Source organism: Balaenoptera physalus (assembly GCF_965194825.1).
Source record: "Balaenoptera physalus genome assembly, chromosome: 11".
Taxonomy (NCBI): domain Eukaryota; kingdom Metazoa; phylum Chordata; class Mammalia; order Artiodactyla; family Balaenopteridae; genus Balaenoptera; species Balaenoptera physalus.
In genome coordinates this window covers 17,178,297-17,192,430 of record NC_138896.1, presented here as the reverse complement: position 1 = coordinate 17,192,430, position 14,134 = coordinate 17,178,297, and the positions used below count along the sequence as shown (strand labels likewise).

Below are 14,134 nucleotides of genomic sequence, written 5' to 3'. Positions count from 1 at the left end.
CCACCCATTAGCAGAGAGGCTGCTTAAAATCATAATAATGTCACAGACACCCCAAAACACACCACCAGACATGGTCCTGCCCACCAGAAAGACAAGATCCAGCCTCATCCATAGGTACCAGTCCCCTCCACCAGGAAGCCTACACAACCCACTGAACCAACCTTAGCCACTGGGGGCAGATACCAAAAACAATGGGAGCTACGAACTTGCAGCCTGCGAAAAGGAGACCCCAAACACAGTAAGATAAGCAAAATGAGAAGACAGAGAAACACACAGCAGATGAAGGAGCAAGGTAAAAACCCAACAGACCAAACAAATGAAGAGGAAATAGGCAGTCTACCTGAAAACAAACTCAGAATAATGACAGTAAAGATGATCCAAAATTTTGGAAATACAATGGAGAAAATACAAAAAACGTTTAACAAGGACCTAGAAGAACAAAAGAGCAAACAAACAGTGATGAACAACACAATAAATGAAATCAAAAATTCTCTAGAAGGAATCAATAGCAGAATAACTGAGGCAGAAGAACAGATAAATAACCTGGAAGATAAAATAGAGGAAATAACTGCTGCTGAGCAGAATAAAGAAAAAAGAATGAAAAGAATTGAGGACAGTCTCAGAGACCTCTGGGACAACATTAAACACACCAACATTTGAATTATAGGGGTCCCAGAAGGAGAAGAGAAAAAGAAAGGGTCTGAGAAAATATTTGAAGAGATTAGAGTTGAAAACTTCCCTAACATGGGAAAGGAAATAGTCAATCAAATCCAGAGAGCGCAGACAGTCCCATACAGGATAAATCCAAGGAGAAACATGCCAAGACACATATTAATCAAACTATCAAAAATTAAATTCAAAGAAAAAATATTAAAAGCAGCAAGGGAAAAGCAACAAATAACACACAAGGGAATCCCCATAACTTTAACAGCTGATCTTTCAGCAGAAACTATGCAAGCCACAAGGGAGTGGCAGGACATATTTAAAGTGATGAAGGGGAAAAACCTACAACCAAGATTACTCTACCCAGCAAGGATCTCATTCAGATTTGACGGAGAAATTAAAACCTTTACAGACATGCAAAAGCTGAGAGAATTCAGCACCACCAAACCAGCTCTACAACAAATGCTAAAGGAACTTCTCTAGGCAGGAAACACAAGAGAAGGAAAAGACCTACAATAACAAACCCAAAACAATTAAGAAAATGGTAATAGGAACATACATATCAATAATTATCTTAAATGTAAATGGATTAAATGCTCCAACCAAAAGGCATAGACTGGTTGAATGGATACAAAAACAAGACCCATATATATACTGTCTACAAGAGACCCACTTCAGACCTAGGGACACATACAGACTGAAAGTGAGGGGATGGAAAAAGGTATTCCATGCAAATGGAAATCAAAAGAAAGCTGGAGTAGCAATTCTCATATCAGACAAAATAGACTTTAAAATAAAGACTATTACAAGAGACAAAGAAGGACACTATATAATGATCAAGGGATCAATCCAAGAGGAAGGTATAACAATTGTAAATATTTATGCACCCAACATAGGAGCACCTCAATACATAAGGCAAATAATAACAGCCATTAAAGGGAAATCGACAGTAACACAATCATAGTAGGGGATTTTAACACCCCTCTTTCACCAATGGACAGATCATCCAAAATGAAAATAAATAAGGAAACACAAGCTTTAAATGATACATTAAACAAGATGAACTTAATTGATATTTATAGGACATTCCATCCAAAAACAACAGAATACACTTTCTTGTCAAGTGCCCATGGAACATTCTCCAGGAGAGAACATATCTTGGGTCAAAAATCAAGCCTTCATAAATTTAAGAAAATTGAAATTGTATCAAGTATCTTTTCCGACCACAATGCTATATGAGAGTAGATATCAATTATAGGAAAAACACTGTAAAAAATACAAACACATGGAGGCTAGACAATACACTACTTAATAACCAAGAGATCACTGAAGGAATCAAAGAGGAAATCAAAAGTTACCTAGAAACAAATGACAATGAAAACACGATGACCCAAAAACTATGGGATGCAGTTCTAAGAGGGAAGTTAATAGCAATACAATCCTACCTCAAGAAACAAGGAAAATCTCAAATAAACAACCTAACCTTACACCTGAAGCAATTAGAGAAAGAAGAACAAAAATCCCCAAAGTTAGGAGAAGGAAAGAAATCATAAATATCAGATCAGAAATAAATGAAAAAGTAATGAAGGAAACAATAGCAAAGCTCAATAAGAACAAAAGCTAGTTCTTTGAGAAGATAAACAAAATTAATAAACAATTAGCCAGACTCATCAAGAAAAAAGGGAGAAGACTCAAATCAATAGAATTAGAAATGAAAAAGAAGTAACTGACACTACAGAAATACAAAGGATCATGAGAGATTACTACAAGCAACTCTATGCCAATAAAATGGACAACCTGGAAGAAATGGACAAATTCTTAGAAAAGCACAATCTTCCGAGACTGAACCAGGAAGAAATAGAAAATATAAACAGACCAATCACAAGCACTGAAACTGAGACTGTGATTAAAAATCTTCCAAAAAAACAAAAGCCCAGGACCAGATGGCTTCACAGGCAAATTCTATCAAACATTTAGAGAAAAGCTAACACCTATCCTTCTCAAACTCTTCCAAAATATAGCAGAGGGAGGAACACTCCCAAACTCATTCTACAAGGCCACCATCACCCTGATACCAAAACCAGACAAAGATGTCACAAAGAAAGAGTACTACAAGCCAATATCACTGATGAACATAGATGCAAAAATCCTGAACAAAATACTAGCAAACAGAATCCAACAGCACATTAAAAGGATCATACACCATGATCAAGTGGGGTTTTTCCCAGGAATGCAAGGATTCTTCAATATATGCAAATCAATCAATGTGATGCACCATATTAACAAACTGAAGAATAAAAACCATATGATCATCTCAATAGATGCAGAAAATGCTTTCGACAAAATGCAATACCCATTTATGATAAAAACCCTCCAGAAAGTAGGCATAGAGGGAGACTACCTCAACACAATAAAGGTCATATATGAAAAACCCACAGCCAACATTGTTCTCAATGGTGAAAAACTGAAACCATTTCCACTAAGATCAGGAACAAGACAAGGTTGCCCACTCTCACCAGTATTATTCAACATAGTTTTGGAAGTTTTAGCCACAGCAATCAGAAGAAAAAAAAATAAAAGGAATCCAAAACAGAAAAGAAGAAGTAAAGCTGCCACTGTTTGCAGATGACATGATACTATACATAGAGAATCCTAAAGGTGCTACCAGAAAACTACTAGAGCTAATCAATGAATTTGGTAAAGTAGCAGGATACAAAATTAATGCACAGAAATCTCTGTCATTCCTATATACTAATGATGAAAAATCTGAAAGAGAAATTAAGGAAACACTCCCATTTACCACTGCAATAAAAAGAATAAAATACGTAGGAATAAACGTACCTAAGGAGACAAAAGACCTGTATGCAGAAAACTATAAGACACTGATGAAAGAAATTAAGGATGATACAAATATATGGAGAGATAGACCATGTTCTTGGATTGGAAGAATCAACATTGTGAAAATGAGTATACTACCCAATGCAATCTACAGATTCAGTGCAATCCTTATCAAACTACCAATGTCATTTTTCACAGAACTGGAACAAAAAATCTCACAATTTGTATGGAAACACAAAAGACCCCGAATAGCCAAAGCAATCTTGAGAAAGAAAAACGGAGCTGGAGGAATCAGGCTCCCTGACTTCACACTATACTACAAAGCTACAGTAATCAAGACAGTATGGTACTGGCACAGAAACACAAATATAGATCAATGAAACAGGATAGAAAGCCCAGAGATAAACCCACGCACATATGGTCACCTTATCTTTGATAAAGGAGGCAAGAATATACAGTGGAGAAAAGACAGCCTCTTCAATAAGTGGTGCTGGGAAAACTGGACAGCTACATGTAAAAGAATGAAATTAGAACACTCTCTAACACTATACACAAAAATAATCTCAAAATGGATTAAAGACCTAAATGTAAGGCTAGACACTATAAAAGTCTTAGAGGAAAACTTAGGCAGAACACTCTATGACATAAATCACAGCAAGATCCTTTTTGACCCACCTCCTAGAGAAATGGAAATAAAAACAAAAATAAACAAATGGGACCTAATGAAACTAAAAGCTTTTGCACAGCAAACCATAAACAAGACGAAAAGACAACCCTCAGAATGGGAGAAAATATTTGCAAATGAAGCAACTGACAAAGGATTAATCTCCAAAATTGGCTCATGCAGCTCAATATCAAAAAAAAAAACAACCCAATCCAAAAATGGGCAGAGGACCTAAATAGACATTTCTCCAAAGAATATATACAGATTGCCAACAAACACAGGAAAGAATGTTCAACACCACTAATCAATAGAGAAATGCAAATCAAAACTACAATGAGGTATCACCTCACACCGGTCAGAATGGCCATCATCAAAAAATCTACGAACAATAAAATGCTGGAGAGGGTGTGGAGAAAAGGGAACCCTCTTGCACTGTTGGTGGGAATTGATACAGCCACTATGGAGAACAGTATGGAGGTTCCGTAAAAAACTAAAACTAGAACTACCATATGACCCAGCAATCCCACTACTGGGCATATACCCCGAGAAAACCATAATTCAAAAAGAGTCATGTACCCCAATGTTCACTGGAGCACTATTTACAATAGCCAGGACATGGAAGCAACCTAAGTGTCCATCGACAGATGAATGGATAAAGAAGATGTGGCATATATATACAATGGAATATTACTCAGCCATAAAAAGAAACAAAATTGAACTATTTGTAGTGAGGTGGATGGCCCTAGAGTCTGTCATACAGAGTGAAGTAAGTCAGAAAGAGAAAAACAAATACTGTATGCTAACACATATATATGGAATCTTAAAAAAAAAAAAAAAAAAAGAAAAAGCTTCTGAAGAACCTAGGGGCAGGACAGGAATAAAGACGCAGACGTAGAGAATGGACTTGAGGACACAGGGAGGGGGTACGGTAAGCTGGGACAAAGTGAGAGAGTGGCACGGACATATATACACTACCGAATGTAAAATAGATAGCTAGTGGGAAGCAGCCACATAGCACAGGGAGATCAGCTCGGTGCTTTGTGTCCGCCTAGAGGGGTGGGTTAGGGAGGGTGGGAGGGAGATGCAAGAGGGAGGCGATATGGAGATATAGGTACATTTATAGCTGATTCACTTTGTTATACAGCAGAAACTAACACACCATTGTAAAGCAATTATACTCCAATAAAGATGTTAAAAAAATAAAATTTCTGTGTATACTTACACATTCATCATCAAAAAAGGAAAATTGCTTTATAGTTCTTTGAAAAGGAGAAAAGAAAACCACCTTAATTTTGAAAATGAGTTTCAGAGGCTAAGTATGAAGAAGACAGAGTGTGAGTCATGTATGCAGAGAGAAAAAACTGCTCTTGCAAGAACCCACTCGTAAAATGTTAATATATGCATAAGAAAATTGTGTTCCTTAATCTCTGAAGAAACACTTATCACTAAGAACCCTTTAATTCTTTTCCTGTGCTTGATTTATTAGCTTATGAAATTATGTTAATAACCTTCATGTTAATGGTTTGGGGACTCAAATGACCTGATTTTAATAATGAAGTAATTTATGCAATAAAAGCAATCAGCATCTATGAATCTCACTTAACACAACGGTATTGGTGATTAGCCAATGTTAAAACCAGTGACTGTCAGCGTGGGGCAATGCATGTGCTTCTGCAGAGAAAATAGATCTCGCTGATGGGTGATAGGCGCAGAGGTAGGGGCAACTCAGGGCACGTGATGTGAGCTGCAGCTCTTAGCTGCATAAGCTTTGGTAGCGAGGTTGAGCATGAATCCAAACTTAGTTTATGAACTGTAAAATGAGTCTGGTACTTCACTAACTATAGAGTAAATCTACATAGGACGTGCATCCATGACAAGGAAGATTTGTATGTTTGCTGGAGTGGAGTGATCTGCTGGAAGGAAACTGGGGAGCCCAGAAAAGAGCAGATGAAGTAATAGCCAACAGCTTCCTGGGAGAGAGCAGAGTGGCAGTGGGCGGAAGGCCTCCCGGGAGGTCGAGGGGACACCTAGGAGGAACGGAGGGTTCCCAGTCCTGTCATCAGAAAATCCACGTCTTAGAATAACCTGGGTGCTAGTGTTAGTCAACTTTGGCTTTTGAGAGTATTATGGTGAATTATCCTTTTTCCTTTGCTTTGTTTTGTTTTTTGACTTTTTTCCATTCCCTTCAGATCTAAGGCATAGAAACAACTAATTTACACCCTGATACACTCATCTAAGTGCAAAGGGCCACTTTAACCATGCTGGATAGATGGGATTTTTCTCCTTTCTTTCTTCAGCGATTCCCCAAGAAACAAGTTTCCATTTCTTTCTCTTATGATTTAAATATTCCTCTTAAATGTTCTTTCTCCCTCCCAAGTAAAATCTACTAAGCCATTGTCTGACTTCCTAGAAATAAAGACAGCTGTGGTCATCGCCTCCTCCTACTGACTCTGCAAAACCCCAACCAGGTGTGAGGAAGGCAAGGCTGTTGTGTAAGCCTGTGTTTCCAGCCGGGTGCGGACACACAGTGCGAACCTTCCAGCACCCTTGATCTTCACCCAGAATACTGACATTCGCAAGATATTTTAAAAAATGTTCAAAAACACTGTTGGGGTACTTGATAGAATGTTATACCTCCCCCTAAGAAAGTTTTACATCAAATATGCTTTTGGCACAATGTTAAGTGAAAACAAAAAGCAAAATATTAAATTAGCTAAACTCTAAACTGTGACGTTGCAAAGATAGCATTGGCTTGGAAATCAGACTCCCTGGGTTCCTAACTCGGCTTCCATTCCCACTACTTGTGAAATTGGTCAAGGTACTTGACTCTTTAAGAGAGATATATTTATTTCTATTTTTCTATATTTGAATGAATGGGCATTAATTTTATGACAAAATCATAAAGCACATAATTTTGGAAAATATATACAGACTACACCTCGTAAGAAGGTAAATCTTCAGTAGAATTTTAATTCTTCATCTCAGTTGTAAACGGCATTTTATTGACTATATTGAAAATGAGGGTCATCCAAACTCTCGTGTCTCATATGAAATCTAACCCAAACTCTACTCTTTGTTTTGGATCTGCATAAAGTTGATCACAATTTTACCACCCCAGAAAGCATGAAGTAAAATGCCTTTCAGAGGCTTCACGTGCAATCTGCAGTCGGAGCCACTCTGCATAATTCCATAATTTAGAAAATTACAAGTGATAATAATACCGTGCTCATTGCAGCACCTAAGTCCTCAAATCTCTACTCACAGGTTGTCAAGCCCAGTACCATGCACTGCATTAATTCTCACCACTGAAAAGCAAACAGAAGTGTTGTCCCATTTCACAAATAAAAATATCTGCTGAGAGAACTTGTACCTGCTTTGCCCGTGTCTTCAAGCACAAAATCTGGAATCTTGGTCCACTGTAATAATCGCCATACGGTCATGGTTTCATCGATCAGCATTCTCATTAAATACGGGCTTAACCTATGATATCATAAATAAATTAATTAATAAAATTGCAAGAACACCTTCTCTTTGGAAAAGAGATAACTCTTAAAGTTATTTAATCCATCTCTCTGCACGCAAAATTTTGAGGAATTTTTTTTTCTGTAGCCAGGAAACACTGTAAAAAGAAAGAAACCATACCTTTTTCCTAATATCAATGTAGAAAATAGAGATCTAAGCTAAGCCTTCCTTTGACTCCAAGGAGTGGGCTCCAAGATGTATACTTTTGATGGAATTCCATCCTACTGAGTTTTGATGTAATTCCACGGCTTTTAATATTGTTTCTAAACTCTTACCACTGTTACTTTAGGTGCCTTTCCCCCTCACCTGTTTGAGCTCTCAAACTCACAAAGACACTTTCTTGCACTTTGGTAGCAACATTGTACCTTGCAAGGCAGGAAGAAAATAGTGATGGGTGTAGTAGTGGATGGGTTGGAAGTGGGGCTCGTCTCTCCCACTCTGCTTCCAATCTCTTCTCTGTTTTGCTCCACGGGTACTCTCCACACTTTAAGGAACATTGACCAGATTATAGCCACTTCAACCATCTTGAGAGACTATTTAAAATGATCCCTTGGGTGGAAAAAAACAAAGGCTCTTTCCAACGCTGTGGTATTGAGAGCTCCATCATGTTGGGAGACACTGCGCTTCCTGTTGCGCTGAGGGGTGCAGTAACCAACTCATCCCATTCTTCTGAGAGTAGCTCTGCACCTGGTAACCCGGGAGTCTCTCACCTTCTGACTCCATGGTTTAAAACATGTTCTTTCTTCCCTGCTCTGAGCTGAAGCATTTCTTTTATCACTCGCAGCTGCTGTGTAATTTAAACAGGCCATAATGTCAAAAGAAATAAAATGAATTAAAACAAGAAAAATCAGTTCTTTAAATTTTAGCTCCATCTTTTTTAAAAAGGCAAATATCAACCTTGATCCCATTCAGGCCAGGAAGGTAACACAAAGTCCCTCTGAACACGTGCTTCTCTGGCTTTCTCCACATCTTACTGTACTCTTTTTTGGCAGTGCAAAACTCTGACTCGTTTTGTATTTAAACTGACTTAAAATGAATGGGTAACAAAAAAGAGACTTCCTCTTGCTAACAAAACTGTTCCTGGGATACATGAATATATTTTTACACCCATGGCCAGAAATAGATTATTTTAAAAATCCCAGTGTCTTTAAATAACTTAGAACCACAGTATTGTGGTTGAAACGGTGGATTGTGGAGCCAGGATAACTTGGATACGAATCCTGCCTCTTTTGTAAGAGCTGGATGACCTGGGCAATGATCTAACTCTGCAGCTCGCTCTTCTCATCTTTAAAATGGGGACACTAATCATACCTACCACTTTTTTTTTTTGGCGGTGCCTCACGGCATGTGGGATCTTAGTTCCCTGACCAGGGATTGAACCCGTGCCCCCAGCATTGGAAGTGCAGAGTCTTAACCACTGGACCACCAGGGAAGTCCCATACCTACCACTTTTGAATGTAGTGCAGACCAACTGAATTTATACATATAAAGCACTTAGAACTATGTCTGGCATAGAGTAGAGGTTCAACAACTGTTATCTATTATTTGCGTAATAATTACGCACCACACCCAGTCCCATTAATAAAAAAGGCCATTCAGCCACTGTGACTCTAGAACAATTTCTGGGAATCTCCAAGTAGGATCAGGAACAAAGAAAACGTTTTGCCTCTCACATCCTCTCTAAAATACTTTTCTCTTTACTATTCAAAAATTCTTTTGATTCAGCACAATCTTGAAAAGATACTTATCAAGATAATAGTTCAAGGGAGTATGTGACTTAAATATGATAATTGGAGTTAGCCAGATAAGCATTTGACTCATAATGTTTAGTACCCTTAACAACTTTGGTTTAAGCCCTACATAATCATAAACAATCAAAGCCAGTAGCTCTGTCAGCTTCTCCACAGAAACAAAACGTCATCAGAGGCCAAAGGAAGTTAAGATATTTATCTTTTCCCTGTAAGAATTTCTCATCTCACATATAAACTACAGATTTCTGTCATGGCATCAAGCTTTAGCAAAATTAAGATATGGCTTGTGGAAGGAATTAAAAATTATTCACCCAAAGCAGTTTTGCAATGTTTTATGTTGGGGGGGGTGGTAAGGGGGGGGAACAGTCATTGTTTCTCCTACTTCTACCCCATCAAGATTATCCTCCAATCTGACATTTCTTAATCTGAGTTTATTTTCCAGGTCATTAATTTGATTTCTCAACGCTTTGCAGCCTTTAAATTTCTCAGTTAAAACAGCAACATCAACATCAACATCAATCATCATTTTCACTTCTTATTTTTTTTCCTTTTCTCCCGCCATCTTGATTTGCTTGATTTGTTTAATCCTTTTTCCACCATTATTTTTGAATCCTTTTTCCATCATAATTTTTGACTTTTCTTTGCATCAACCCAAGCTAATTCAACTTAATAAATCAATTTTGAGTCTCCAAAGGGAGATAAATGAAATAGTGGGCAGGCCTATGTCCTGGATTGTGGAAACCAGAAGAATAGCAACATGGAAGCATATGTTTATCTCTGCAGAATTTTTCCTGAAAAACAACAAACTGGCTACCAACCAAACAGATAACATTACAAATGGAAAGCAGAAGATCTTCTAAGTGCATCATTCTATCAACAGATAGCTGCCTACCAACCCAAATTCTCTTTTAGCTGTCTTCAGGGCTATAGAGTTGAACCATGGGGATGTTTCTCTCACCACTGACCATGCTCTGGTCTGGTTATAAATATAGAGGGCTTCTCTTTACATCTATTTTAGACAAATCAGATTTCCCAGAATACTGAAATCTCTTAGGTGAACTAGGATTTAAATTCAGAAGAAAGAAAAATAAGAGGAGCGAAATTCCAGGAACTTAACTGACTCATTATCTGAAACATAAGTTAAATTAGTTCAAGTGAATATACTTGAGTCCTAATATTGCAATTTAATAGTTTTACTGCCCAGAGTCACAAGCTGAGGGTATATGTGCACATTTGTTTAATATGTTTTGGTACATGTAAAACTTTGGCCACCTAGCCAAGGGTAGCCTTATTGGGATTTTCTCTGCACACTCTCAACTCTGAAATTGTCCACAACTCTCCATTATTCTTATTGTCTGGGGTCAGGGCAGCCCTGAGTATCTGACACTCACCTGGAGGTTTGGTGACTGTTCCTCGAAAACCATTCCAAAGCATTTCCATGGCTCCAAAACAGAGCAGCTGCTTTCCTCTGCTATACATTCCTGATGTCTGATCACCATTCTTTAGCCATTCAATAGAACCCTTCACAAGCCTTGCTGTCATGTCTTTAGGCATTTCGAGCTTGAGCTGATGAGGCGTATATGAAACATCTGGGTAGAGACAGAAAGGTGAATTAAGTTACAAAACATCTTTGCAAGGTTTTTGTTTGTATGCTTGTTTAATATACAATGCATTAAAAAAAATTCTTTAGATGGTTAGGTTTCCAAGCCTGCCTCTAAAAATTTATTTAAATGTTAAGGTAGTTGAATTGGAGTATTAAAATCATTTCCCATTCTTTCTTTAGGAAAAACAATGAAATTGTCCTAACAGGGATATTGGAAGCAGGGTGAGAACTCTGCTTTTGCTACAGTCCTAGTCTTCAGAAGTGAATTTCCTTTAAATTTCTTTCCTCCTTTTCCTCTCAGGGACAGATGAATTTTCTCTTCCCTTTTCCTTTTTTCCTTCTTTTTCAGGAAGTGAGAGTGGACTTCTTCTTCCATTTTATGCCTCTCCAAACAATAACAGGACCCACGGGGGTCCTGCCCAGCGGCCAGGACAGGAAATCCAATAGTGGACAGTGAAAGCAAGGCTCAAGAGAGAACCTTCCTGCCGCCCTTTCCTTAACAAGCAATGTCCCTTGTCAGCTGTGTAGTCATTGGGGACCACAGGTAATAAAGAACAGTCACGGCGGGGACTTCCCTGGTGGTCCAATGGCTAAGAGTCCATCTTGCAATGCAGGGGACGCCGGTTCGATCCCTGGTCTGGGAACTAGGATCCCACATGCTGCGGGGCAACTTAGCCCATGTGCCACACCTAGAGAGCCCACATGCTGTAACTACAGAGCCCACATGCTCTGGACAGTGCACGCTACAACTAGAGAAGCTCTGGCACTGCAATGAAGAGCCCGCGCACTGCAACGAAAGATCCCGCTTGCCGCAACCAAGACCCAACGCAGCCAATAATTAATTAATTAATTAATTAATTAATTAATTAATTAAAAAAAAAAACTCCATGGCAAAACTGCAGAGACAATAAAAGAACAGTGGTTATCAGGGGTTTGGAGAGAGAAAGATGAATAGAGCACAGAAGAGTTTCAGAGCAGTGAAAATACTCTGTATGATACTATAATGGTGGATACATGTCATTATACTTTTGTTCAAACCCACAGAATGTACAACACCAAGAGTGAACCCTAAGGTAAACGATGGACTCTGGGTGATTATGATGTATCAATGTAGGTTCATCATTTGTAACAACTGCATCACTCTGGTGGGGGATGTTGATAATGGGGAGGCTATGCATGTGTGAGGACAGGAAGTATATGGGAAATTTCTGTACCTCCATCTCAATTTTGCTGTGAACTTCAAATTGCTTTTAAAAAGACACGGAAGTCTTAATGTTTTAAAAGAGGGGAAAAAGGAGGGAAAAGAAATAGAGTAGAGCAATTCTGAAAAGAAAAAAAAAAGCCACCAACAATAGCTTAGCACTTACAAAACACACCCCCACCCATCATCACACTTAATGCTCACGTTAACCTTGCAGGGTAGGTGTGATTTCCACCCCCATCTTACAGAGAAGGTAACAAGCTCTGAGAGGATAAGTTAAACAAGGTCACTTTGTTCGTAAGTGGTAGAGCTAGGATTCTAAATTCTTTTCACAATATCAAAGACGATTGTCTTTAATGTGCAGTTGTCATCAATTATACCTCAAGAAAGCTGAATGTAATTGTCTTAGTAGCACAAGTAGAGAGACACAGTATAAATTTCTTTTAACTGTTAATAATCAACTTGCCTTTGTATGTTTAAGGCAAAGTGACTGAAATTTAAGAAGTATTTATCCTTTTTTTTTTAAGCACCCTGTATTTTAAAGCTTATTATTCTGTTTTATTCATTTAAATGTTAAAGGCTTGAAAAATTGAAAAGCATACCTATCAGTGTATAAAATAAGCATTTATTTCGGAAACCTAAGAATGAGCATTAGGAATTTTATCAACATAATTTATTCCATTAATAAATTAAGGGGAAAATATAGGACTATACCAATATATGATAAAAGAGTAATTGATATAATTCAGTAAGCATTCATGATGAAATCTCTAAGTAAAATAAAAATAGAAGATTTTAAAACAAGATAGAATATTTACTGGAAGCTAACAATGAAATACCAAAGAAATTTCTGTTAAAATCAGAAATAAGATAGAGCTGTCCATATTGCCACTCTTCTTCAGAATGTGTTTTGGAGGCAGCTAAAATTCGTGGGGGCACGGCCAGAGAAGGGGGTAGCTACACAGAGCTGGGGCCCAAGAGAACTGAATGGCCACTCCCTCAGATCCTGGGCAAGAACTGAGAAGCACATGTACAAAGCCTGACTCTGTGAGTTCTGCTGCTGGGAAGCTGAGAGCTGAACAGAGATATTAGCGAGCACACAGAGTTTGGAGAATCTGGGATTGTGGCCCAGCCAGAGTGGACACTCCTCACTGAAAACATCAGGCATTCAACTGAGACCCTAGAAAAGCCATATCTTAGTAAAATTTATGTCCTAGAATAAAAGCCATTCCCTAGGACTTAGGGCAAAAATAGTAATAGACTATTCTAAGAAACCTTAAAACAAAGTCTGACTAGATCAAGATCTACCAATTATGTCACTATTCAATACCACCAAAACAAAACTTATCACCCTTTAAAAGGAGACAACATAATCACTTCTCCCTATAATGTATCATCTACAATGTCTAGCACGCAATAAAAAATTATTAAACCTGCAAAGAATCAAGGAGAAAAAATGGAAACAGACCTTGAAAGACCCAGATGTTAGGATTAGTATACGAGGATTTTAAAACACCTATTATAAATATCCTTAAGGATGTGAAATAAAGCATGAATAACTACGATGTAAGAGATGGGGAATCTTAGTCAATATATAAAAGCAATAAAAAAGAGCCAATGGATATTAAGCTGAAAAATATAAAATCTTAGATAAACGATCACCTGGATAAGCAATTTACTATTAAGTAAATTGGACACTACAGAAGAAAGCATCAGTGACCTTGAAGACAGCTCAATAGAAATTTTCCAAATTGCTGAACATGAAAAAAAATTTTTTGAAATAAAAACAAAGCCTCAGTGACTTGTGAGACAATATAAAGTGATCTAACACAGTGTAAGTGGAGATGAAGAAGGAGACGAGAGAGAATAGAAAAAAATATTTAAGCAATAGT

General features: G+C 37.8%; 1 long non-coding RNA gene across 1 annotated transcript in view; it reads right to left on the bottom strand.

Moving 5' to 3' along the window:
* LOC309638861 overlaps positions 1-11,382 on the bottom strand; it is a 109,835-nt gene extending 98,453 nt beyond the window's left edge. Inside the window, exon 1 of the long non-coding RNA XR_014251363.1 lies at positions 7,536-11,382. This is a non-coding gene — a long non-coding RNA (uncharacterized lncRNA). The remainder of the gene's footprint in view (positions 1-7,535) is intronic.
* Positions 11,383-14,134: the final 2,752 nt, after the last annotated feature.